The sequence below is a fragment of the Ochotona curzoniae genome, unplaced genomic scaffold, assembly GCF_017591425.1.
Source record: "Ochotona curzoniae isolate NIBS_2020 unplaced genomic scaffold, NIBS_Ocur_1.0 scaffold_1852, whole genome shotgun sequence".
Lineage (NCBI taxonomy): Eukaryota > Metazoa > Chordata > Mammalia > Lagomorpha > Ochotonidae > Ochotona > Ochotona curzoniae.
In genome coordinates this window covers 57,045,438-57,069,868 of record NW_024467087.1, presented here as the reverse complement: position 1 = coordinate 57,069,868, position 24,431 = coordinate 57,045,438, and the positions used below count along the sequence as shown (strand labels likewise).

General features: G+C 41.7%; 1 long non-coding RNA gene across 1 annotated transcript; it reads right to left on the bottom strand.

Moving 5' to 3' along the window:
* Nucleotides 1-13,823: 13,823 nt before the first annotated feature.
* Nucleotides 13,824-23,173, bottom strand: LOC121169359. Its single transcript, XR_005885844.1, has 3 exons — nt 19,660-23,173; nt 16,985-17,077; nt 13,824-13,909 (listed from the first exon to the last, which is right to left on the bottom strand). It is a non-coding gene; the product is annotated as an uncharacterized LOC121169359 (long non-coding RNA).
* Nucleotides 23,174-24,431: the final 1,258 nt, after the last annotated feature.

Below are 24,431 nucleotides of genomic sequence, written 5' to 3'. Positions count from 1 at the left end.
TTGTCTCTGTAAAACTGCCTTTCCAATAAAAAGAAATATACCTTATAAAAAGTTTAAGGAGCTCAAAGGCTCTGAGTGGGCATTGTAGGCAGCCAGTTAATCTCACCAGGGCACCCACAGTTCTAGACGTGGCTTCTCAACCACCACCCTCATTCTTGCTGACACATCCTGGGAAGCAGCAGATGATGGCCCAAGTGTTGCACCTTTGCCTCCTATGTGAGAGATCAGAATGAAGTTCTAGGTTCATGACTTCAGCCTGAACAACTCTGGCGATTGAGAACAGCTGGGAAATGAACTAATGCATAGCAGAGCTCTCTCTCTGCTGCCTTTACTATAAACAAAAAACTTGTCAAAGGATTTCATGCATGTATTTAGAAGAGTTGCAGAGAGAGGGGGAGAGACAGAGATCTACTGGTTCATTTCCTAAATGGCCACAACACATGGAAGTGAGCTAGTCTAACACTAGGAGCCAAAATATTTTTCTGGGTGTCCCATGGGGTACAGGGTCCGAAAGCCTTGAGCCATCCTAAGGTGCTTCAACAGATCATAACCATGGAGCTAAATTAGAAGCAGAGACCCTTCCATTTCAACTGTTGCACAGATGGAATGCAGTCATCGCAGGCAGTGGCTGTTCCCACTATGACATAATGCCACCTCAATCAACATCTTAAAATACATATGTTAGCAGATGTTGCTGGAAATTGTGGCACAGCAGGTTCAGCTGCCACCTAAAATTCCAACATCCCATGTGGATCCCATTTGAATCCCTGATGCTCCATTTCCAATCCTGCTTTCTGCTAGTAGGGAAAAGAATGGAATATTGTCTGAGCCCTTGGGCCCCTGCTTCCTATATGGGAGAAGCAGATGCAGTTCTTGGCTCCTGATTTTGGCTTGCTCTAGCGCGAACCATTCCTGACTTTGTGCAGTAAACCAGCAAATAGAATACACTCATTCCAACCCTGCTACCCTCATTCTCCATCTTCATTAGGGAAGCCTGTACATCCTATCAGAGCACCTGGTTCTACTCTGTGCTACTTTGCCTCTGATGGCTCAAATACTTAGGTTACTGACATCCATGTGGGAGAAATGGAGTTCTGGGCTCCTGGTTCTGACCTGGACCATTTGGGGAGTAAACTAACAAATGAAAGATGTCTCTCCATTTCTCTTTCTTGCTCTTTCTCATATTTTCAAAAAGCATGAAAAGAAATTTAAACAATAAATTGTATCATAAAATGTACTTCTGAGGCTGACACTGTGGTTCAACTACTTAAGATTGTGGCCTGCAATGCACATATCTCATAGGGCACTGGTTCAATTCCCAGCTAGGCCACTTCTAATACAGCTCCCTCAAAATGTGTCTGGAAAAACGACAGAAGATGGCCCAAGTTGCTGGGCTCTTGAACACCCCTGGACAGACCAGGATCAAGCTCCTGGTTCCTGGCTTCAGGTTGGCCCAAGCCCAGAAGTAACACTCATTAGATGATTTCACCAACTGATGATGGAAAATCTCTCTCTCAATATCTCTGTCTTATTCTCTTTCTCCGTGACTATACTATATTAGCTTAGTATACAATAGTATATTAATATACTATATATTGCCAATATATATAGAACTAATACACTATATATACTAGTATATATATATACTATATATACTAACATAGTATACTATACTAAAAACAATTACATTGATAATTATATCAAATAAGTTAAAAAATTTAAAAAACCTTTAAAACCACAGCTCACATTTATGCATCAGAATATGTAATATTATTACGATGAAAATAATTTGCAATCACATCTATAAAAATAACAAAATATCTATGAAATTTTCAGATGCATTGGAAAACAGTAAAAATTGGAATTTCCAATGCCACTTTCAACACTACAAAGAGAATAAAGTTAATCTATTTCAAAAAATAATTTCATTATTGCAAGGTAAATGGAATAGAGTGCAGAAAAAACTCACATATATGTTCAGTAAGAGCCACGAGACCGAGCAATGAGCAAATAACCTTTTTGGGGCCCAGCACGGTGGTCTACCAGCTAAAGTTCTTGCCTTGAACACTCCAGGATCCCACATGTCCACTGGTTCTAATCCTGAAAACCCCACTTCCCATCCAGTACCCTGCCTGTGGCCTGGGAAAGCAGTCAAGGATGGCCCAAAGCCTTGGGACCCTGCATCCATGTGGGAGACCTGGTGGAGCCTCTGGCTCCTGGAGGAGGATCCTTGCTGCTGGTTTGGATCAACTCAGCTCTGGCCATTGTGGCCACTTTTTAACAAGTGGTTTCACAACAGTAGCATCAACACTTGCAAAAGAATGAAATAAAACATGTAAGAAATCATATTGAATAATTAAAACAAAACAAAATGGATCACAGACCTAAATGTAAAAACTAAATTTTTTTTTTAAAATTGCAGAAGAAAAATAGGATTTCTAATTTGGCAATGGTTTTTAATAAATGACACCAAAAACGCAACAACAGAAAATAGATAAACTGAACTTCAGAAAACCAAAACTTGATGCACATTGACTCAGGAAAAAGAAAATTCTCCCTATAGGGGAAAGTATTAGAAAATGAAGTATATTTAGAGTGTATAAATAACACTTGGAACTCAAGAACAGCAACACAAAAACTTAGTTATAAGCTGGACAAAGAGTTCCATTGACTTTTCTCCAAGGATATACAAATAGCCAATTAGAGCACAAACAGATGCTCAATATCATTAGTTGTTAGGGAAATAGAATGAAAACTGCAATGGGATTCTATTTCATACCTACTAGAATAAAATAAAAGCAAAACTAAGGGATGGTGCTGTGGCACATCAGGCTAATTCTCCATGTACTACCACCAGAATCACATGTTGTGCTGATTCGTGTTCCAACTACTTCACTTCCAAAGCAGTTTCTTCCTTAAAGCCTAGGAAAGTAGTGGAGGATGCCTACTTCTGGAACTCGCCTAACTGTTATATTTGGCCTTTAAATAGTGTCTTCTAATTCTTGAATACATTTCTTAGCTTGACATCATTCTTGCAGAAACTATATTCCAATTCTGAGATGCTTTCTTGTGCCTCACTCATTCTATTACTGAGGTTTTCCTCTGAATGTTTTATTTGCTCCACTGTGTTCTAATTCCTACTATCTTGGCTGTAATTTGATTCATTGGCTGTGTGACATATTCCTCAGATTCCTTGAGCTCCTGTAGACGCTTTCAATTGTTGCTAAAAAGCTTTATAACAAGTTTTTAAAAATTCTTTATCCCTCATTTCCTCAACATCTTCCTCTTTTAATTCTGAGGTTGATAAAGGCTTTTGCTCATTTGCTAGGAAGCCATTAGTAATATTCACTATGCCTGTGTCTCTTTTGCTGCTCTTGGTCACTGAAATTGTTCTTAGCTGATTCTTCTGCTTAGGATCAGTATCTAAGGTGTGTGTGTTCTACAGCATAGCAAAGACAGGGAAACAGCCCAGATGCCTGTCAATGCCGAAAGAACCTATGGTAAATCTACTCTGGAATACTACACAGCCATTAAAACTAATATGTCAACCTTTTGCTCTGGTATAAGGCAACTTCAATCCAATACAAAACAAAAAGATATAAAGATAACTAAGTATACTTTTATCTCACAAATAAAAGATGTAATGGAGACCAGAGTACCAGTAATCAAATAAGATCAATAGTATGCATCTATACTTCTGAATAAATATAAAGCCCCAATAATACTGTTAAATATGCCTAGACAACAAAATCTATCATTGTTTATACCTACAATATCATGACCCTTGTAAAGAGCAAAATGCTGGAGTCAACACTATAGCTCAATGATTATATTACTGTAAATCACAGGGTACAATGGGAGAATGGGGAAGGAGAAGGTGAAGGAAAGAAACCCTATACCTGCAAAACTGTAAAAATGGAAAACAAGAATAAAAAATTAATAATGAATCACACAGAGCCCGGCGGCGTGGCCTAGTGGCTAATGTCCTCGCCTTGAACGCACCGGGATCCCATATTGGTGCCGGTTCTAACCCCGGAAGCTCCACTTCCCATCCAGCTCCCAGCTTGTGGCATGGGAAAGCAGTCGAGGACAGCCCAATGCTTCAGGATCCTAAACCCTTGTGGGAGACCTGTAGGACGTACCTGGCTCCTGGCTCCAGATCGGCACAGCACCTGCTGTTGTGCTCACTTGGGGAGTGAATCATTGGACGGAAGATCTTCCTCTCTGTATATCTGACTTTATAATTAAAATAAATGAATCACTTAACAAATAAAGTATCTAGGCCTGCCCTTGTGAAAAGTAGGATAAACAGAAGTGGAGGCCGGGGGGGGGGAACCCAGAGTGGAGCAGGTAGATAGAAGGAGGCTTGTATCCCAATCCTGGAGACTCCCGGATCCTCATCTAGGACTATCAGTACAGGCTCCAAGGGTTATATCCCAACAGCCAAGGAGACCACGGGGAATTGGAGTGCCCTTGTAGGCCGAGAACTCTGAGGTCATCCATTCCCATTTGGATCTTCCACATGGGATAGAAGAAGCCCAGATCCTTCCTCACAGGATCTAATGTCATTGGAAGAACAGCAGGAGCCCTAAATGGTCCTCAGAAACAGAACAGTAAACTTCCTTCGGGACTAGGGAGAGGAGCTTTCTCTGGTCCTTAGTTAGTTCCAACTCTGGGCCCCAATCTTCTCTTTCAATGACCATCAGGGTTGCTCCGGAGCCCACCTCCCCCATTAGATCACATAGACAGAGACAAATAAGGAAAGCTTAGAATAGACAGGACAAAAGTCAGCTTGGACATACACATACCTTACTAGGTAGGACACAAATATTAGTTACTCCTCACTAAGGTATTGAAGATTTCTCTGCACAACCCACTTAAAACTGTTCTGCTCAACTGTTTTTTTTTTTTAAAGACTTATTTATTTTATTAGAAAGGCAGATGTACAGAGAGGAGGAGAGACAGAGAGGAAGATCTTGCGTCTGATGGTTCACTCCCCAGGTGATCACAATGGCCAGTGCTGCGCCGATAGAAAGCCAGGAGCTTCTTTTTCGGTCTCCTACGGGGGTGCAGGGTCCCAAGGCTTTGGGCGGTCCTCGACTGCTTTCCCAGGCAACAAGCTGGAAGCTGGATGGAAAGCAAGGCTGCCGGGATTAGAACCAGTGCCCGTATAGGATCCCGGTGCGTTCAAGGTGAGGACCTTAACCATTACTCTATCACGCCAGGCCCTGTTCCTCAATTGTTAACATATAGCTTGTTAGAGTTATAAGCCTGTGTGCACTATTCTAAAATTTTCCAAGTTCAGTAAAATCATGCTTCAATACTATAAGCTGCTAAATATAAAAACAAAAAGACACGAAACAGGTAAATAGTATCCTATAACCATTTTAAGCTGTATAGCAGTTGGTTGTGTACAAACTAAAGTTGAAATGTCAATGAAGTGGTCAAGATATCTGGTTAAGAACTAGCATTTTCTAACATATTGGTCACTCAATACCATGTCAATTAACTCCATGTTGTTGTAAATTGTTGTTGATTTTATGCTGTGGCTTTTCAGACCCGGGATGGGCTCCAATGAAACTGCTGAATTTATCTGGACAATAAGACACTGGACTCTATGCATGGTAAATGCTCGCAATGAAGGAATCATGACTGGATATGAACTGTACTACTGCAACAATGTGAAGGAATCCAACATGGGGGGAGAGCATGGGGAGAGGTTGGGGGAATCCCATAGCCTATGAAACTGTGTCATAAAATGAAACAAACAAAACAAAACAAAACAAAACAAAGGCTAAGATGCCAGAGTGCTGGTTTCAGGTTTAGCATAGTGGCTCAGGTCCTCGCCTTGCATGCGCCGGGGATCCCATATGGGTGCCAGTTCTAATCCCGGCTGCCCACTTCCCATTCAGCTCCCTGTTTGTGGCCTGGGAAAGCAGTAAAGGATGGCCCAAAGCCTTGGGACCCTGCACCCGTGTGGGAAACACGCAAGAGCTCCTGGCTCCTGGCTCCGGATTGGCTCAGCTCCAGCCATTGTGGCTACTTACGGAGTGAACCATTGCACAGAAGATCTTCCACTCTCTCTAGCCTCCCCTCTATATATGCCTTTCCAAAAAATAATTCTTAATTTAAAAAAAAAGAGTGCTGGTTTCAGTATAAACGTATTCTGTTATCAATTCAGCTCCCTGCTACTGCATCTGAGAAGGCACAGATGATGGGCCAAAGAGTTAATGCCCTGCCATCCACAGGAAGGAGTTCATAACTCTGGTCTGGCCTAGCCTGCGCTGGCTATTGCAAGCATGACTGGAATGAACCAATAGACAATTTTCTTTTTTTCCTTTTTTTTTTAAGATTTATTTATTTTTTATTACAAAGTCAGATATACAGAGAGGAGGAGAGATAGAGGGGAAGATCTTCCTTCCAATGATTCACTCCCCAAGTGAGCACAACGGCCGGTGCTGTGCAGAGCCGAAGCCGGGAACCAGGAACTTCTTCCAGGTCTCCCACATGGGTGCAGGGTCCCAAGGCTTTGGGCCGTCCTCTACTGCTTTCCCAGGCCACAAGCAGGGAGCTGGATGAGAAGTGGAGCTGCCGGGATTAGAAGCGGCACCCATGTGGGATCCCGGTGCGTTTAAGGCGAGGACTTTGGCTGCTAAGACATGCTGCTGGGCCCATTTTCCCTTTTTTAAAAAATACATAAATTGGTATTTCTTTTTTCTTTTATTTATTTTTTTGATGATGTTTACACAGTTGATTAGGATGGGAAGGGTTGAGGACTAGGGAATAGTGGGTGAGACCATTATTTGCATATCTGTCTAAGAGCAAAAAAAGAAACACAGGGACAATGAATATTACTGAAGACTCCCCTGCAAAGGAGCAAGAGCCGTTGCCAACCTCAGAGTTCAACGAGCTTCTTATCAATAATGATAAGCACATACAGGAATTTTTTAAAAAAGATTTAGTTATTTTTATTGCAAAGTCAAATATACAGAGAAGGAAAGACAGAGAGAAAGATCTTCCGTATGATGGTTCCCTCCCCATGTGACCACAACAGCTAGAGCTGTGCCAATCCGAACTCAGGAGCCAGGAGCCTCTTCTAGGTCTTCCACATAGGTGCAGGGTCCCAAGGCTTTGGGCTGTCCTCGACTGCTCTCCCCCAACAAGCAGAGAGCTGGATGGGAAGTGGGGCCACCGGGATTAGAACTGGCACCCATATGGGATCCCGTCACATTCAAAGCAACGACTTTAGTGGCTAGGGAACTGCGCCAGGCCCACATACAGGAATTTAAGGAATATTTCAGACAGGAAATAGCAACACTGAAACAAAATCAGGCTGTATTACTAGAAATGAAGGACACAATGGAGCAAATTAAAAACTCAGTAGAAACCCTCAACAATAGAAAGAATGAGAAAGTATCTCAGAACTGGAAGATATTTCTTGCCATGTTGGGGAAACAATCAAAAAGCTGAAAGTTGAGCTGGGTCAAGTCAAGAAAAAATTATTCAGGAATTAAGAGATACTATTGTAAGGCCAAATATGTGTTATGGGAGTTCCAAAAGGTTAAGAAAAAGAACCTGGTTCAAAGATATGCTTAATGAAATAATAAATGAAAACTGAGCCCAGCGTGGTGGCCTAGCATCTAAAGTCCTCATCTTGAATGCGCCAGGATCCCATATGGGCACCGGTTCTAATCCCAGGAGCTCCACTTCCCATTCAGCTCCCTGCTTGTGGCCTGGGAAAGCAGTTGAGAACGGTCCAAAGCCTTGGGATTCTGCACCCGTGTGGGAGACCTGGAGAAATTTCATGCTCGTGTCTTCGCATTGGTGCAGCACCTGCCGTTGCAGTCACTTGGGGAAGATCACAGGAGGGAAGATCTTCCTCTCTGTCTCTTCTTCTCTTTGTATGTCTGCTTTGAAATAAAAATAAATAAATCTTTAAAAAAATAATAAATGAAAACTGCCCTAATATGTAGAAATAGTTGTGAAACAGAATCAACGGAACTCCCATTGGGAATAACCAAAAGCGATCTTTACCACAATACATGATAATCAAGCTATTTTTAGTCAAACATAAGGAAAAGATCCTTATACATGCATGTGAACAACAACAACAAAAAAATCAATTGATATATAAAGGAACCAAAATCAGACTCACAGCTGACCTCTCAGAGGAAACTATATGCCAGCAGAGAAGGAAGGGACATATATCAGATTCTAAAAGGAAAAAATTGTCACCTCAGAATAACATACCCAGCAAAGCTTTCCTTTGTCTTTGAAAATGAAATTAAATTCTCTCACAATAAAGAAAAGCTCCAGGAGTATACCTCTCCCACACCTGCCCTACCAAAGACACTTAAAGATGTTCTCTTGACAGAGAAAAGGAATAGCACCTACCAAAACCAAAGGCAAATATAGAGAACATTCCAGTAAAATGACAGCAGAAAACTAAATCAAACAATGAACAACCAAATGACAGAACCAAGTTACAACCTTTCCATATTAACCCAAATGCAAATTAACCCAAATGCAAATGGCTTAAGCTCATTAATAAAATGTCTTAGATTCAGGCACTGGATCAAAAGACAAAACACATCTATCTGCTGACTACACCAGATACATCTTAACAACAAAGATCAAAAGGGGGACAGAATTTGGGGAAGGTGGAATGGAAATCCCCGAGTCTATGGAACTGTATCATAAAATAATTTTTAAAAATGGAAAAAAAAAAGGGGAACCGGCACAAAGGTCAAGTGGCTAAAATCCTTGTGTGGAACACACCGGGATCCCATATGGGCGCCAGTTCTGGTGCCCTGCTTCCTATCCAGCTCCCTGCTTGTGCCCTAGGAAAGCAGTCAAGGACGGCCCAAGGCCTTAAAAACCTGCACCTGCGTGGGAGACCCAGAGGAGCTCCTGGCTCCTGGCTTCGGATCAGCACAGCTTTGACTGTTGTGGTCACTTGAGGAGTGAACCATCAGACGGAAAATCTTCCTCTCTGTCTCTCCTCCCTTATATATATCTGACTTTGAAATAAAAATGAGTCTTTTAAAAATGAAAAAAAAAAAAAAAAGTAAAACAAATAAACAGAAAACAACTGGCTGCATTGGCCAGGGCTGAGTCAGCCCATTGTCAGGAGCCAGAAGCTTCATCTACGTCTGTCACATGAGTGCAGGAGTCCCAGCACCTCACCAATCTTCCACTGCTTTTCTCAGGTCATTAGCAGAGAGCTGGATCAAAGTGGAGCCATCAGGATTCTCAACTGGAGCCCACATGGGAGTGCTAACACGCTAAATGAAAGCAATACCTCAGACCACGAGGCAAAAGATATGAAGGAAGAATTGACTCAAACGGAAATGTAAAACAGCACATGTAAAGACAATGGCATGTCATTAGAAAATTACAAATTCAAAACACAATTGCATGGCAGTGATTCATAACTGGTGAACTATCAAAACCACTTGAGCAAGACCCTCGGAGCATGCCCCACATCCGGGACCTGGGGAAGGTGGGAAACTGGGTGGGGCTTCTCCCTCAATATCCCCTGTACCTCAGATACAAGAAGGAAACAATATGGAAATAATAGTCTTACCAAGTTTCCTATAGCCCTTGAACTTTTTTACCCTAATCGACTACAAGTGGCGGAACAAGGGGCCTATATGAACTTGGACTGTGACCCTCTAACACATAAAGCCATGAATACCTTCTCTCAGCTACTTGTGAGAATGGCAAAAGCTGGCAAATCCAGGAAATTGGTACTAGGGAGTAGGATTGCTGTTAATATTACATTTTAATTTGGAAGCAGCTTTAATTATTTGATTGATTACATGGTAATTCTTGGGGCTGGCATTGTGGCATAGTACGTTAAGCCACAGCAAGTGACACCAGTGTCCCATTAGGGCACAGGTTCATAAACTCGGTCTGGGCTAATGCATTTAGGAATAAGAGTGGAAGATGGATCAAGTGCTTCAGTCCCTTCAAGCAAGGGATGCGGGGGATCTGGAGGAAACCCGGGGCTCCTGCTTAATCCTGTCCTAGTCATGGCCACGTTGGCCATTTGGGGAGTAAATCAAGGGAAAAAAGCTATTGTTCTCTCTGCCTTTCAAAAAAATAAGTGTTGGAATTTCTCCAGAGCCTGGACAGAATAGGCTAATAAAGCACAACGTGTCAAAGGTAATTGTGGGGACGGACATGTTTAGAAGATAAAGGAAAACAAAGAGAGCTTGAGGGCCCCGGCTAAAGCAACCATGACCAGAAAGATGACTAACATGCAACAAAGGCCATTGGAGTGAGATTTTAGAGAAAAATGCAAAAATCTAATGGGAACTGGACAAAAGGCTACCTTTTTAAGCTGCTGGCAAGTGTAAGGAGTGACTAGAACAATGACCCTGAGTCTGACCCCACCCTCCGGGAATGCCTTGCATGCCTTCACGCCCAGTACTACCTTCAATCTCCTAGGTCTCTGCCCCCTTAAGGCCCACTTGCCTAAGTAAGCTTAGAGACCTCCACCAATCTCCTGAGGAATTTTACAAATTCCCAATACCCACCTGGAGGCTATAAAAGTGCCTCTTCTTTTCATTTCTTTCCTCTCCTCTGCTCTTCTCTCACTTTCTCTGTCCCACTGCTTCTTCCCCCTCCAGAATGACGACCGCTTGTGTGGTTCACTTGCTGCATCTGGCATCTTAGGTTTATGGTGAAAAAAAAAAAAACAAAAACCACAACAAGAATCCGGGCTGCATTCCCTGCGTTTACACTGAGTGGGAGGCTGAATGTGAACATGGTGGACAACTTATTTGGTGGAGATTTCAAGGCAGCAAAGCATGCAGGCTGGGTCGAGGGCAAAAGCTTACTGACTAAATCTTTGCTTTGCATATGCTGGGATCCCATATGGGTACTGGTCCGTATCCCAGCTTCTCATCTTCCCATCCAGCACACTGCTTGTGACCTGAGAAAGCAGCTGAGGATGGCCCAAAGCCTTGGGACCCTGCACCTACATGGGAGACCCGGAAAAAGCTCCTGACTTTGGATCAGTTCTTCTCTGGCTGCTGCAGCCACTGAGAATGTACCAGCAGCTGGAGGACCTTTCTGTTTCTCCTCTGTAAAAACAGCCTTTTCCATTTAAAAAAAAAAGTCTTTAAAAAAATGAAAGCAGGAGAATGATTGTTGCTGTCTGCTGGTGGTAAGATTTTCCATAGGAAAAAGGAGCAGAAACTTCTAGAGCAAAGGAAAAGATTTTAAAATCTCACAACCTGGCCTGTAAAAGAGGGTGGAAAAAATCAGCAATTGGGTGTGGAAATAGTGGAGAAATCAGGAGCCACATGAAAGAATACAAGCTTGGGGAGCCTGTTGCTAATCAGGTAAGACAAGGGAGAGGCCTTCAAAGGAATTTCAGAGATTTCCAGACACACCCTGCCCAGGCATTGAAGTGCAAATCAGTTCCAAAAAAACCGCACAGGGCAGAGTTCAGTCAAGCTGGAACACTAAGGTGTCCTGTTCATTAGGAACCCCGCTGTACTATGTGAGGCTGGCAGAAGGGCTCCGAGGAAAGGGCAGGCTCAGTGCCAGCAGGTCTTGTGAGGGTCATGTTGGCATCATGCCTTGGTGTGGGCCACAGGATGCAGCTGAGCAGACTGTAAGAGCTAAGGACTCATGGTGGTTTACACTGAAATTTCAGAGAAAAGCCTCACTGCTCTGGGTAGTCTGGGGCTGCAGCAGCAGGGTGCAGGTCATACTGGAAGGCCATAGGAAGATTGCTATAGGTCCTTCCCTGGGTCAGTGGGGGCTGGTGGCAGCAACAGAAGCAGCAGCAACAGAAGCTGTGGTGACAGGGCTGGCCACCAGCAGCGGCAAAGGCACGAAGATGCTTGATGCACTGCCCAAGGCTGGACTGTGGCTGGGGCTGGGACAGGCACAGCGCCCTCAAAGTGCCTAAGCGAAGCATCTGGAATCCATTCAAAGTTAAACCCCTGGGGAAAAACGATTAGCCAAGACTTACTGGAAGAAAAGAGAACTGCCTGGTGGGAACACAATGTGAAGTCCCATAAAAGTCGACAAGACCAAAAGACCCCAGGAGAGTTACCCTGGCCCAAGGCAGCAGAACCTCAGAAAGTCTGGACCTAATTGTAAGACTCTGTGCTCAGCTAGGGTGCAACCAGACCTGCAGAAACTGCTCAGGGGGGCAGTGCAGCACCTCAGGAAAAAGCTCCTGGAAATATGCAACAGAACTCAGAAACTGGAGATTACTAGCCCATTCAGAGGAGCAAAGCCAGGCTGCAGTTTACAGAGAGGAACATGATATAGATGAATGAACCGAAAGCAGGAAGAGAGATATGAAGATAACCTCAGGCGGGCATAATATAATGGCCACCAAGTAGATCTCCCAGGGGAGTGTGTGCAGCAACACCATGCAGCGGTGGGAGTATCCCACCACAGGCTGCTACAGGTATTATTTCTACTGTCTGAGCAAAGCCAACCACATGACAACACACAAGAGCAAGTGCCTGGGAATGGGAGACCTGGAGGAAGTTCCTTTTTCCTGGCTTCGGATTGGCATTGTGGTCACTTGGGGCCCACAATGGCCTAGTGTGTAAAGTCCTCACCTTGAACATGCCAGGATCCCATGCAGTCACATGGGGAGTGAATCATCAGGTGGAAGATCTTCCTTTCTGAATATCTGACTTTGCAAAAAATAAATAAATAAATAAATAAATAAATCTTTAATAAATAAGTAAATCTTTTTTAAAAAATATATCAGCCTCACCAAGCACCGTCAACACGGACACCAAGGACTACATCCCAACCGCTAACGAGACCACGGGGAATAGGAATGCCTTTGGAGGCCGAGAACTCTGAGGTCACCCACCCCCATCGGGAGCCTCCACAGGGGATGGAAGAAGTCCAAACTCTGCAGTGCAGAAACCAGTGTCATCGGAACAACGGCCAGGAGCCCTGAGCGATCTGCAGAAACAGAAGAATAATAAACTTTCTTCGGGAATAGGGAGGCGAGCTCTCTCTGGTCCGAGCCTGGCACATGCTCTGGGTCCCCACCCTCCCTCGCAATGACCATTAGGATCGCTCCAGTATCCCCTCAAAACAAACAAACAAATATACAAACAAACAAAACCTAGAATCTAGAATGGGGAGACAACAACATGGAAAGCTTAGAATCGGACAGGAAACGCCCAGCGTGGACCTAAACATGCCTCACTAGGTGGGACACAAAGATTAGTTACGCCTCACTGGGGCATTGGGGATTTCTCTGCACACCCATCCTAAAAAATGTACTGTACCCAAACTGATAACTGTATGGAATCAGGTTGAATATAAACCAAAATTGAAATGTCTATGAAGAAGTCATTGGATGTAGTTAAGAAACCGCATCTTCCTATCAACATACTATTAATCAATACCATGTCAATTAATGCCATAAGGTTGTAAATGGCTGTTGATGTTATGTCGGGGCCTTTAATTGATTGGGATGATGCTTTGCTGGCTTCAGACCAGAGATGGTCTCATCAAGAAATCGTTATACAAAAAGCAGAACTGGCTTTTGCCTCTGCTTTTCTGCTTCCTATCTCACTACATGCTCATTCTTGCAAATACTCTGTGACAGGTAAATTTCTTATGGTTTCAAAAATGGGTGAACCAACAGCTTTTCCTGATCTTGGATTGGAAACCTTTAAAACCCTAAGTGAAAAAAATCCCCTTATTCTTCAGTGGCTTATTGCAAAAATATTTTTGCACTATATAATGAACAAAGCTAGGTTGATTTACCTCAGAAATCTCCTGCAGCAGCAGTCAGGAAAGTTCTGAGAATCTGCTTTCAGTGGAGTCTATGCATAATTCAGGTGAGCCAGATAATAATAGTCAGAGGGCACAAAACTCAGAAAGCCGTAGCTACACGCATTTTTTTAGCCTGGTTATGATAAAACAAAAAAGCCATTAGCAGAGTGGTATAGGTAAATTCATTCTATTCTCAGGATACAAGTACAAACTCAGGAGAAAGATGATATTTCTAAAAGCAGTTTCTAGACAGAACCAAGCATGTTGCATACTTTGGAAAGGACTTCACCTTTCCCCATTCTAACAGAGACCTCTCTAACTGCCTATTAGCCCAGCAAACACATGATTTATTGTAGTGATGAAACAGTGACTAACAAATACTTCTATGCATTGACCTTCAAGGAATGAACATTTACACCATACAAAACCTGTCCCTGAACATTTATGTTACAATACTAGAAACATCTATTATACAACAGTAGAAACATCTACTGTCAGCTACTGAATGGATAAAAATGGTGTCATAGCCACAAACTGAAACATTATACAGTAAAGAAAAGATATAAATCAGCAACACAGGTGAATCTGCTATTTCTGTCACTAAATGACAGATGTGAGACTATAACAAGTGGGCCCAGCATGATGGCATAGCAGCTAAAGTCCTCACTTTGAACACACTGGGATGACATATAGGTGCTGGTTCCAAACATGGCAGTCCCATTTCCCATCCAGCTCCCTACTGTGGCCTGCGAAATCAGTCAAGGACAGCCCAAAGCCTTTGGATCTTTGCCTGTGTGGGAGACCTGGAGGAAGTTCCTGGCTCCTGGCTTCAGAATGGTGCCAGGAGTGAATTATTGGATGGAAGAACTTCCTCTCTGTCTCTTCTACTTTCTGTGTATCTGTCTTTGCAATAAAAACAAATAAATCTTTTTTAAAAAATGATTACAGTGCCGGGCAGCGTGGCCTAGTGGCTAAAGTCCTCGCCTTGAACGCCACGGCTTCAGATCGGCATAGCATCCGCATCGGTTGCGCTCACTTGTGGAGTGAATCATCAGATGGAAGATCTTCCTCTCTGTCTCTCCTCCTCTCTGTATATCTGACCTTCCAATAAATAAATAAATAAATCTAAAAAAAAAAAAAAAAAAAAGATTACAACAGGCTGGGAGTTACACTACAGCCTAGCGGCTAACCGCCCGCCTTACATGCACTGGGATCCTCTAGATACCGGCCCTGTCCTGGCTGTTCAGCTTCCCATCCAGCTCCCTGCTTGTGGTCTGAGAAACCAGTAAAGGATGGCTCAAAGCATTGGGACCCTGCACTTGTGAGGAAGACCCTGGCACCTAGTTTGGATTAGTCAGCTCTGACAGTTGTGGCCACTTGGGGAGTGAACAACAGATGGAAGATCTTTCTCCTTCTCTCTCTCTATCTGCCTTTCCAATAAAAATAAATTTGAAAAAAAAGAGACTATACTAAGCTACATACTGCATGATTCATTTACTTGACACTCTGGAAAAGGTAAAATCATGGGTGTGAGACAGAAATGACTGATTTCCACAAACGGGGTTTGGTGCAAAGGGCTGAAAAGTAAAACACCTAGAGAAATTGTGAAAATGATAGAACTATTCCACATGGTACTATAATGCAGATTTACATGCCTCTATTCATTTACCAAAGCCTAAAGAACTATGTACCATCCAGGGTGCATTTTATTGTGTGTGAATTAGAACCAACAAAGGAATATTTTTAGTTAGCAAAATAACACTTACAAAAAGGCAACAACCATCATTTTAGTGAATGTGTAAAGAAATATTCCATTTTTATAGTACTGTTGAGAAGTTCTACAACTTTTTCCTGGGCAATTCAACAGCAGCTTTCAGATGCTCTGAAAAGTTTGCATAAATCAAACTGGGAAATTCCAATCTCGCAAATACTAAAACCAACACATACAGTTTAATCCACAATGATGTTCTTTTTATGTAAAACTTATAGGCAAAATTTGTTACATTCAGTAACATAAAATCAAAATCAATTTCATTATTCATATTTTATAGTAATATAAAAACAGATGAAAAACATCAAACACAATGTATAACAATTTTATTATAAAATTGCTATACATTATTTTTAAGACTGATAGTAATTATACCTAAATGTTACTAATTTCTGACCTATAAAATGACGCATGTCCTTTACTCTTTCACATTACTTTTTAACAATGACCATCTATTACTTTTCTTATCACCAAAAAAAATTTTCCTAAAAAAGTACAGTGCAATCAGTTGCCATTTTCTCTCAAAAAGCCATACTGTTGTTCACTGGGTGTTTGCTGTTCTCCTGCTCCCTAAAGTTGTTGCACTCCCTAGCAAAGTGCGGGACTCACTGACAATGTACACCTGCCAAAGTGAGAGAAGAATGCAGTATCACTCAAGGGCAAAAAAATCTATAAGCTGGGCCTGGCGGCGTGGCCTAGTGGCTAAAGTCCTCGCCCTGAACGCCCTGGGATCCCATATGGGCGCCGATTATAATCACGGCAGTTCTACTTCCCATCCAGCTCCCTGCTTGTGGCCTGGGAAAGCAGTGGAGGATGACCCAAAGCCTTGGGACCCTGCACCCGTGTGGGAGACCCAGAAGAAGTTCCTGGCTCCTGGCTTCGGATCGGCATAGCATCGGCCATTGTGCTCACTTGGGGAGTGAATCATCGAATGGGAGATCTTCCTCTCTGTCTTTCCTCCTCTCTGTATATCTGACTTTCCAATAAATAAATCTTTAAAAAAAAAAATCTCTATGAGCTACATTGGGTTTCTAAGCAACAAGATGATAATGGAGTTAATGTCCGTGATACCTGTACAAAATAGGTATTTTTAAAAGCCATAAGGAGTGGTGCCATGAAGCAATGCAACACTGGTGACACTGGCATTACTGCTGGTTCGAGTACTTGCTGCTCCACTTCCATTTAGCTTTCAGTTAATGTAATTGGCAAGGCAGCTGATGATGACTCAAGTATATCAGACCTGATGGAATTTCTAGTTTCTGGGTTCAGCCCATAGCCTAACTGGTTGTTCTAACCATTTGGGGAGTTATCCAGGAGAGAGTTGTGCTCAGTGCTAATTCTCTCTGTGTCTCTCACTCCCTCTCCATTTTCTCTGTTGCTGTGCCTTTCAAATTAAAGAAATCTTTGAATTAAAAACTAAAAAGTTGTAACAACTACCTTGTGTAATCCGTTGTTTCTCTTCCAAATCACTTCCATGTAAGACTCTTGCAACCCTTCTCTAAAGCAACTCTTCTTTTTATTGCATTTGGCCTAGGGAATAATAAATAATTGGTTCAAAACTGGAGCTTTCTTTGTTGTTTTCATATTCCAATTGTGGTATTTGAAGATGCCTGCAGCCATCTCTTCACTGTCCCTAGCCAATGCACTTTCAAACAAAACCTGGTTGTTTCATTTGCCTATCTATCTCCTAAGATTTCTGTCATAAACTCCTATATTTGATATCCAACTTAGAAGGAAGAAAGGCTAAAAGATTGAGGAAAGCGCTCTCTCCTACTGGTAGTTAAAATTTCCCAAGGAAATAGTCGGGCGACTTCTCCAGAGGCTTCCAAGAGAGTGATCAACATGAAAACTCACCAACTAACCCAAAAACATAACAAAAAAAACCTTGGGGCTGGAACAATGCCTCAATTGACTTATCCTCCCCCTTCAAGTAACGAAACCCCATATGAGGATAGATTTATCCACTGGCTGCTTTACTTTCTATCCAGCTCCCTTCTTGTGGCCTAGGAAAGCAGCAGAGCATGGCCGAATGCCTTGGGACCCTGCATCCACTTGGGAGACATAAAAGACCCTGGTTCTTGTCTTCACACCAGCTCAGCTCCAGCCCAATGTCTTGGATCCTGCTCCTGCCTAGGAGACCAGGAATAAGCTCCTACCTCCTCGCTATGGCCAGTTGCAACGACTTGCACAGGGAACCAACAAATGTAAGACCTTTCTCTACTTCGCTTTGTAAATCGGTGTTCAAATTAAAATAATATAAATAACATCAACAACAATCTTAGTTTTAGCATTCAAAAGTCTCTGAGTCTTAAGAGAAAGAAATATTAATGAAAACAGATTAGCTCCCATTGGTATAGATATGAGCCAGGATGTATGTAACGTCTGCATGTAACGTAAACAGATCCAGATGCATTTCTATTCTATATTTTGCCTTTCAAATTCTAAGGGCTGAGCACAGCATGGTGGCCTAGCATAATGGTAAAGGTCCTCACGTTGAACGTGCCAGGATCCCATATGGGCAACACTTCTAATCTCGGCAGCTCCACTTTCCATCCAGCTCCCTGCCTGTGGCCTGGGAAAGCAGTCAAGATTGGCCCAAAGCCTTGGGACCCTGCACCTGTGTGGAAGACCTGGAAGAGGTTCCTGGCTCCTGGTTTCGGATCGGCTCAGCACCAGCCATTGCGCTCACTTGGGGAGTGAATCATCGGATGGAAAAGCTTCCTCTCTGTCTTTCCTCCTCTCTGTACATCTGAACTTGCAATAAAAATAAAATTTAAAAAACTCCTGAGGATTATCTGTCTCTTTAATGCACAGCTCTATTCCCCAATAGAACATGGAAATTTTACCACATGAGCCATGGAAATTTATAGTAGCTTTTACAAAGAAGTTTTGGTACTCACCTATAAGCCTGATCCTTGTCCTGTCTATCCTGACAGTTATACTAGATAATAGAACTGTGAGTGGCTTTCACAAATCAATTCGAGTGTACCTTTTTTACCCAAAGGACACTAACACATTCAAGTCATAAGCTTAACAAATCAGAGCATATTCAGAAAACCAACCAATACAAGCTTGTGATATGTAATTAATTTAGGTCAAGGACAAATTTGAATCCTAAAAATATCTTAAGTCAGACCCATTTTTTACTGTTTGAAAGATCCCAGATTCCAGCAGCGCTAAGGGCCAGCAAATACTGTTCATTCTTGCCCATGTAAAATGTGACAGAGATAACACAGAGCAAGAAAACTCAATAAAGGAAAAGATAACCTGAATCCCATCACTCTTCTAAGGCTATTTTTTTACAACTTCTCTTTTCTTAAGACCTATGCAATTGTCCATCTGCAGATCACCCCTTAGTCCCTGAAGTTTTCTGTTGCTAGCATAGCATAGAGCCCTAGCCCAAATTCTACTATCATTTTGAATGACTCCAACATACATGTAAATATCCACCTGATGCCTAGCTGGATAGGTATCTTGATATTCCTAAACACTCAGAGCACAGGTCTATCATTCCAGTTTTCCAACTACTTGATACCTGTTTTCTTGCTGCTAAAGCCTCATTTTGTGCCCATTTCCATTCTGATTTCTCAAATCTTATCCATATAACTCCTTTCTTACTAGATGTCCATCTCACTTTTTAAAAAGGCAACAAAACAGAACTTGCAACGTTAGGACAAATCCATTCTACATGTTACTAACTTTCTAATCCAGTCTTAACACTCATTTCTTGTTTGATATTGATCCATTCCCAACTTTCAGCATGGATACTCCTTAGAGGATCAATAATTTGTACGCACCCTCAAATCATCTTCTTTTAACAGCCTCATCCACATAACACTGTCCATGGTCAGCTTTCTCTCCTTTATGCACCTCTGCAGTTAAAAAAAACTTTACATTGCAAAATTCTCTTCCTCATTCCCATCATGAACTGTATGCTCACTAAAGAGGGGTCTTTCTAAGGCTATCAATTTACCCATGTTGTAGAGTCCTAAGTTTTAGCTTTTACCCACCCTGGTAAAGTGTGGAACTACTTTAGCAGGAAGAGAACAAGCATCAAGTTGTTGGAAAACTACACCCATCATCCTTCAAGATCCTATTTCATCTGTAATCACCTCTTTTCCGTTCCTGTCCCAACACAGTCAATTTTGACCCATATTAAAAGGGTGTTGATGTGACTCACTGAAGGGCCATGAAGTTGTGGTATAAATTGCATTCTGGTTGTCACATCTGCAAACAAAAAAAAAAAAGCTACCCATGGCACAATGATTAGGCACGCTAATATGAGAGTGTGCGATCATGAACAGGAAAGAGGAGTCCTATTCTGGTAATTCAAGTATGGAGATAATTGGGGTAAAGGTAAAACCAAGACTGTGAAGACGATGCTCCTGCTTAAACAATGATAACACTAGCCCCAGTGAAGGAACAAATAGCAACAAGTCTAGTAGCAGTAGCACCAGCAGCAGCACCAGCAGCAACGGCAGCAGCAATAGTAGCCATGCAACATCTACAAGAAGCCAAGACTAAAATGCAGGCATAGCTATGGAGTAGATCACTAAAACTATCAGGTGTCACATATCTGAGGCACTTGTGTTGCTACTGCCCCTTCTTCCACACAAGGTAAGCATCACTAACTAGTTACACAAATCTGTTTTACACTGAGATGAGCCCTGGTATCAGAATCCTTGTTATAAAACATACTTAAGGCAGACATTACCAATCAACTGGAGACAGTACTCAAAATGAAATCTATTGCTATCATTGTACAAAATAAGAGTCCTTGGCATGAGAATCAGATGACACAAATGAACTTCAGGAGTAAGCATTTTGAAGAGAGCTTGGCGTTGAAGGCAACTGGCGGGGACAAGTTGAGCCCATGGAGATCACAGAGCAGGCGCCCAATTAATGTCTGTTGATGATTCATTTTTTCATTCAACAAACATTTAATGAGGCCCACAATGTGCACGGGGTTAGGCACTGTGACTGCAAAGATGAACAAGGCACTGTCCTCGCCCTTAGGGGATTTAGTCTAGCAGACGAGAGCCATAGACTCGGACAATGATAATACAACCTGCTAAGTGTCTTAGCACTTAGCAGGTTGTATTATATCCATCCAAGTAGGATTTCTTCCGAAGGTTGCTGCTGAATCCATGAAGTCCTCGCAGGCACCAGGACCTGCTGCTGTTTCTGTCACATGATGATTGTCCCAAGAACTAGCAATGATAACTGTAATACACACACAGTGCCTTTATCATGCCATACAAATCTTTTCACATACACCCTGGAAATCAATTGTTGAATTAGATAAAGACGTTGAGATTCAAGGTTAAGTCACATGCCTTTGATCACACAGCTAGTAAGCAATTGAAATGGGTTCCAAATCCAGTTCTGACAATATACCAAACATTATTCTGTTTTGGGGACTATATGTAGGTGCAACACAATTTTTAAATAGCTTTCCCTTGGGAAGCAAGTGCAACAGCAATATATAGTGATCAGATTATGGATTGTCTTTTTTTGGGTTTCCATTCTTACCAGGCAGGGAAAAATCATTGAAATGACTTGATATTAGCATCCCAAGAGAAATTTTGAGACCAGTTCATTTTTCTTTCTTTCTCAATCCAAGCATAGGAAAAAAAAATAATAGCTTCTAATAAAGATTTCTTCTAATCCCTATAATATTCAATATCATTATCAGTAATAACTATATTTGATAAGCCTTTACCATATTCCTGAGCTATTCCTAGCAATTTAACTCCCATTAACCCCATAACCCCAATATCTTCTTTTCAACTCAACAGAAGAGGAAACAAAATTCCGAGAAAGCTTTAGACTCATGCTCAAGACCACAGTAGACCAAGGATATGCAGTCCCAAGGTCAAAAATCTCACTGTGCTGCTTTACTGCACTACTCAGGGCTTCCTTTCCCAGGCCTAAAACACTGCAGGATGATAAGCTACATAAGGTTCTCTGAGAAAAGTGTTCTAATGTTCTAACAGTCTCATCACTAATCATTCTGTTTCCTCCCCCCAAAAAAACATATCCTGATCCCAAAGTTCCAACATTTTTCAGCTCTTAGTACAAAATTTCCCAAACAATATTGCTTTGAGAAAAACACAGGAATGTTTAGACTTTTGCTCATTATATATACTCAGATTTACAGGTTGAACTGTATACATTTTAAATAGCCTAGGTAAAATAAAATATTTGAGATGTAAAAAGATGAATAAGGCCATTTCTTTTGCAAATAGATCATCTGTATAAAAGCCTGCACTTTTGAATTAAAAAAAAAAGCACGAAACTGAAACATTTTTTTTTGACACATGTGGCCAAGAGTGAACCTGTTACTGATAAAGAGGTTCAGCAACTTAGTAACCGGTATGTGAAAATATCTACTGCTGATTTGACATTTCCTTGGCAATCAATGCACTCAACAGATATAGTCTGTAAAGCAGGCTATGGACCAAAAGAAAGCCCCAATAAAATCCAAAGGAAACAAGAGGATTTCTCATTAAGGCCAAGGGTGAGAAGTGAACTCATAATGCCTTGACTTTTCCCTGATTGCCACCCTAATTGAACCAGAGTGTTACAACTAATTAAGAGGCTCTCCCTTTTCCCTACTTTTACCTTTTCTGGTCTTTTCTGTGGCATAATAATTTAAGTACCTATTTCTGCAAAGATATCCCATCTAATTTCATGAACTATTTGTAGCTCCCCAAACTCCTCATTCCAATATCTGTGATTTTGCTTTTAAAAATCTTATCCCGGAGACTATAAGGCCGACTATTTGAGTCAATGCACACTGGAAGGATTTACTCATCCTTGGATTGGTGAGATTGACATTTCAGAACTATCGACTCCAATCAAGCAGAATCCTCAGAACATGCTCCACACAGTTGACCCTGATATGTCACTGGGTGAAAATGATTTCTGAAACCCACAGATTTTGTGCATACCTCCATTGTAAAACATACTGCAGACTTGTAATTATATTTACATGTTGATCTCTTGCACTAGACTGAGAAGTCCTTGACAGCAGGGACTATGTCTAATTGGTCTCCATACTCCCATCCCAAGAAAAGCACCTGGCAGCTCAAAAGACAGTACACAGAGGGGAAGTTGAAAATGCAAGAGAACATTAAGGAGTGCAATCCAAATTAGGGACACTATACAAATATTCTAAGTGAAAGCTATAGGAGAGCTTAGCTCATCATTATAACAAAGACTCACGGCTGACTTTCCCCACCAACAAGCAAAGTTACCCTAAACTGAACATATCATCGGTTGGTATGTTTAAAGGAATTTGACTTGGGATCAGATTAAAACATATTGGGGATAGGAGACTTGAAGAAATGCCATCACCAAGATTCAAAATCTACAGTCTACACTGTTACCAATAGAGCCACAGCTCTGAGCCAGTCTCAGAGTACATTGTGGCTCCTATATTTGTAGACAAAAAACGGAGATCTCTTTAATATCCATACTGAATTGATTGCAAATTTTATAACATAATCTTTATCTGGTGGCCATTTACCCAGACGAGTTTCGAACCTGGAGCAGGAAATTTTAAGTATTTTTAAATTCAACTAGGACCTTATGATCCAAATTATTTTACACAAACTAATATACAAAATTTTAAAATTCTCCCTTAAATCTTTGATGTCTTTGGTTAATAACATGGTGTGTTACTGAGTAAGCACTACACAGGGAATTCAAAAAATATACCATTCACTGACATTTCCCATGAAAATACCTAGCCCAATGGCTCCCTTCCTAAATTACAAAATCAAAAAGTACATACAAAATTTCCAGATTTTCAACTGCAAAACATGAAGCTTCTAATGACTGTTCCGAGATCTTTTACACCCTACAGACTTCAAAGAATTGCTGAATCTCTACTTTTCCAGTAAATGCACCTTTTTCAAAAAGATTTTACTTTTAACTGAAAGGCAGAGCTACAGAGAGAAGCAGAGACAGATCTTCCATCTGCTAGTTAACTTCCAAAACAGCCGCAGTGGACAGAACTGAGCTGATCTGGAGCAAAAAATAAGTAGTGGGTGCAGGGTCCCAAGGACTTGAACCATCCTCTGCTTCTTTTCCAGTTAATAAGCAGTAGGATCAAAAGTACCTGTAAATTGTATATTATTGTACCTTCAAACTGTCTGTGCAACAGGCAATAAGATACAGTGATGTGATCTATGAATCAATAATCAATGAGATGGATTACATTATTATTACACTTTTTAAATGTGCCTGTTAACACTTAATTTTTAAAATTAGCCTCATGCTGATGAACATTTTTCTACCTTCTGGTAAGAATTTCCAAATTCCCGTGTAGATAAAACAACTAAATGATTGGTGTACTGGAATACTAACGATCCATGGCAAAGCTTATATTCTTGTCTCTAGAATTTCTGGATGAAGCCTTTGAAAACCTGTGGGTTTCCCTATGGCTCCTCTACGCTCAGAAGTGCAACAACTCCCTTGATATAGATACCAGATTCTTAACTGCCTTCGACATTAACAAAAACCGTAGAGACTTACAACCTTGACAGCCTCTTAAAGGAGCTCATGTGCACAGAGCAGGAAGGGATCCTAGAGCAAGAGGATAGAAGAAGGTCTGTTTCCCAGTCCCAGTGAGACCCCTGGAGGCCTCCCTAGGGCTTGCCTTACTGGGCAGGCTAGCAACTTGGCTTTTCCTAGACCTCACTAGGTAGCATATAACGTTCAATTATTTCTCACTTGCTAAATTGTTGGGGATTTCTCCGCTCACCTGCTCACCTGCCTAAGATTTTTCTACTCTTCAACTGCTAAATATATGGTTTGTTAGAGTTATAAAACTGTTTTGACTGCCCTAAGTTGCACGAAGTTCTATAAAATCCTGCTT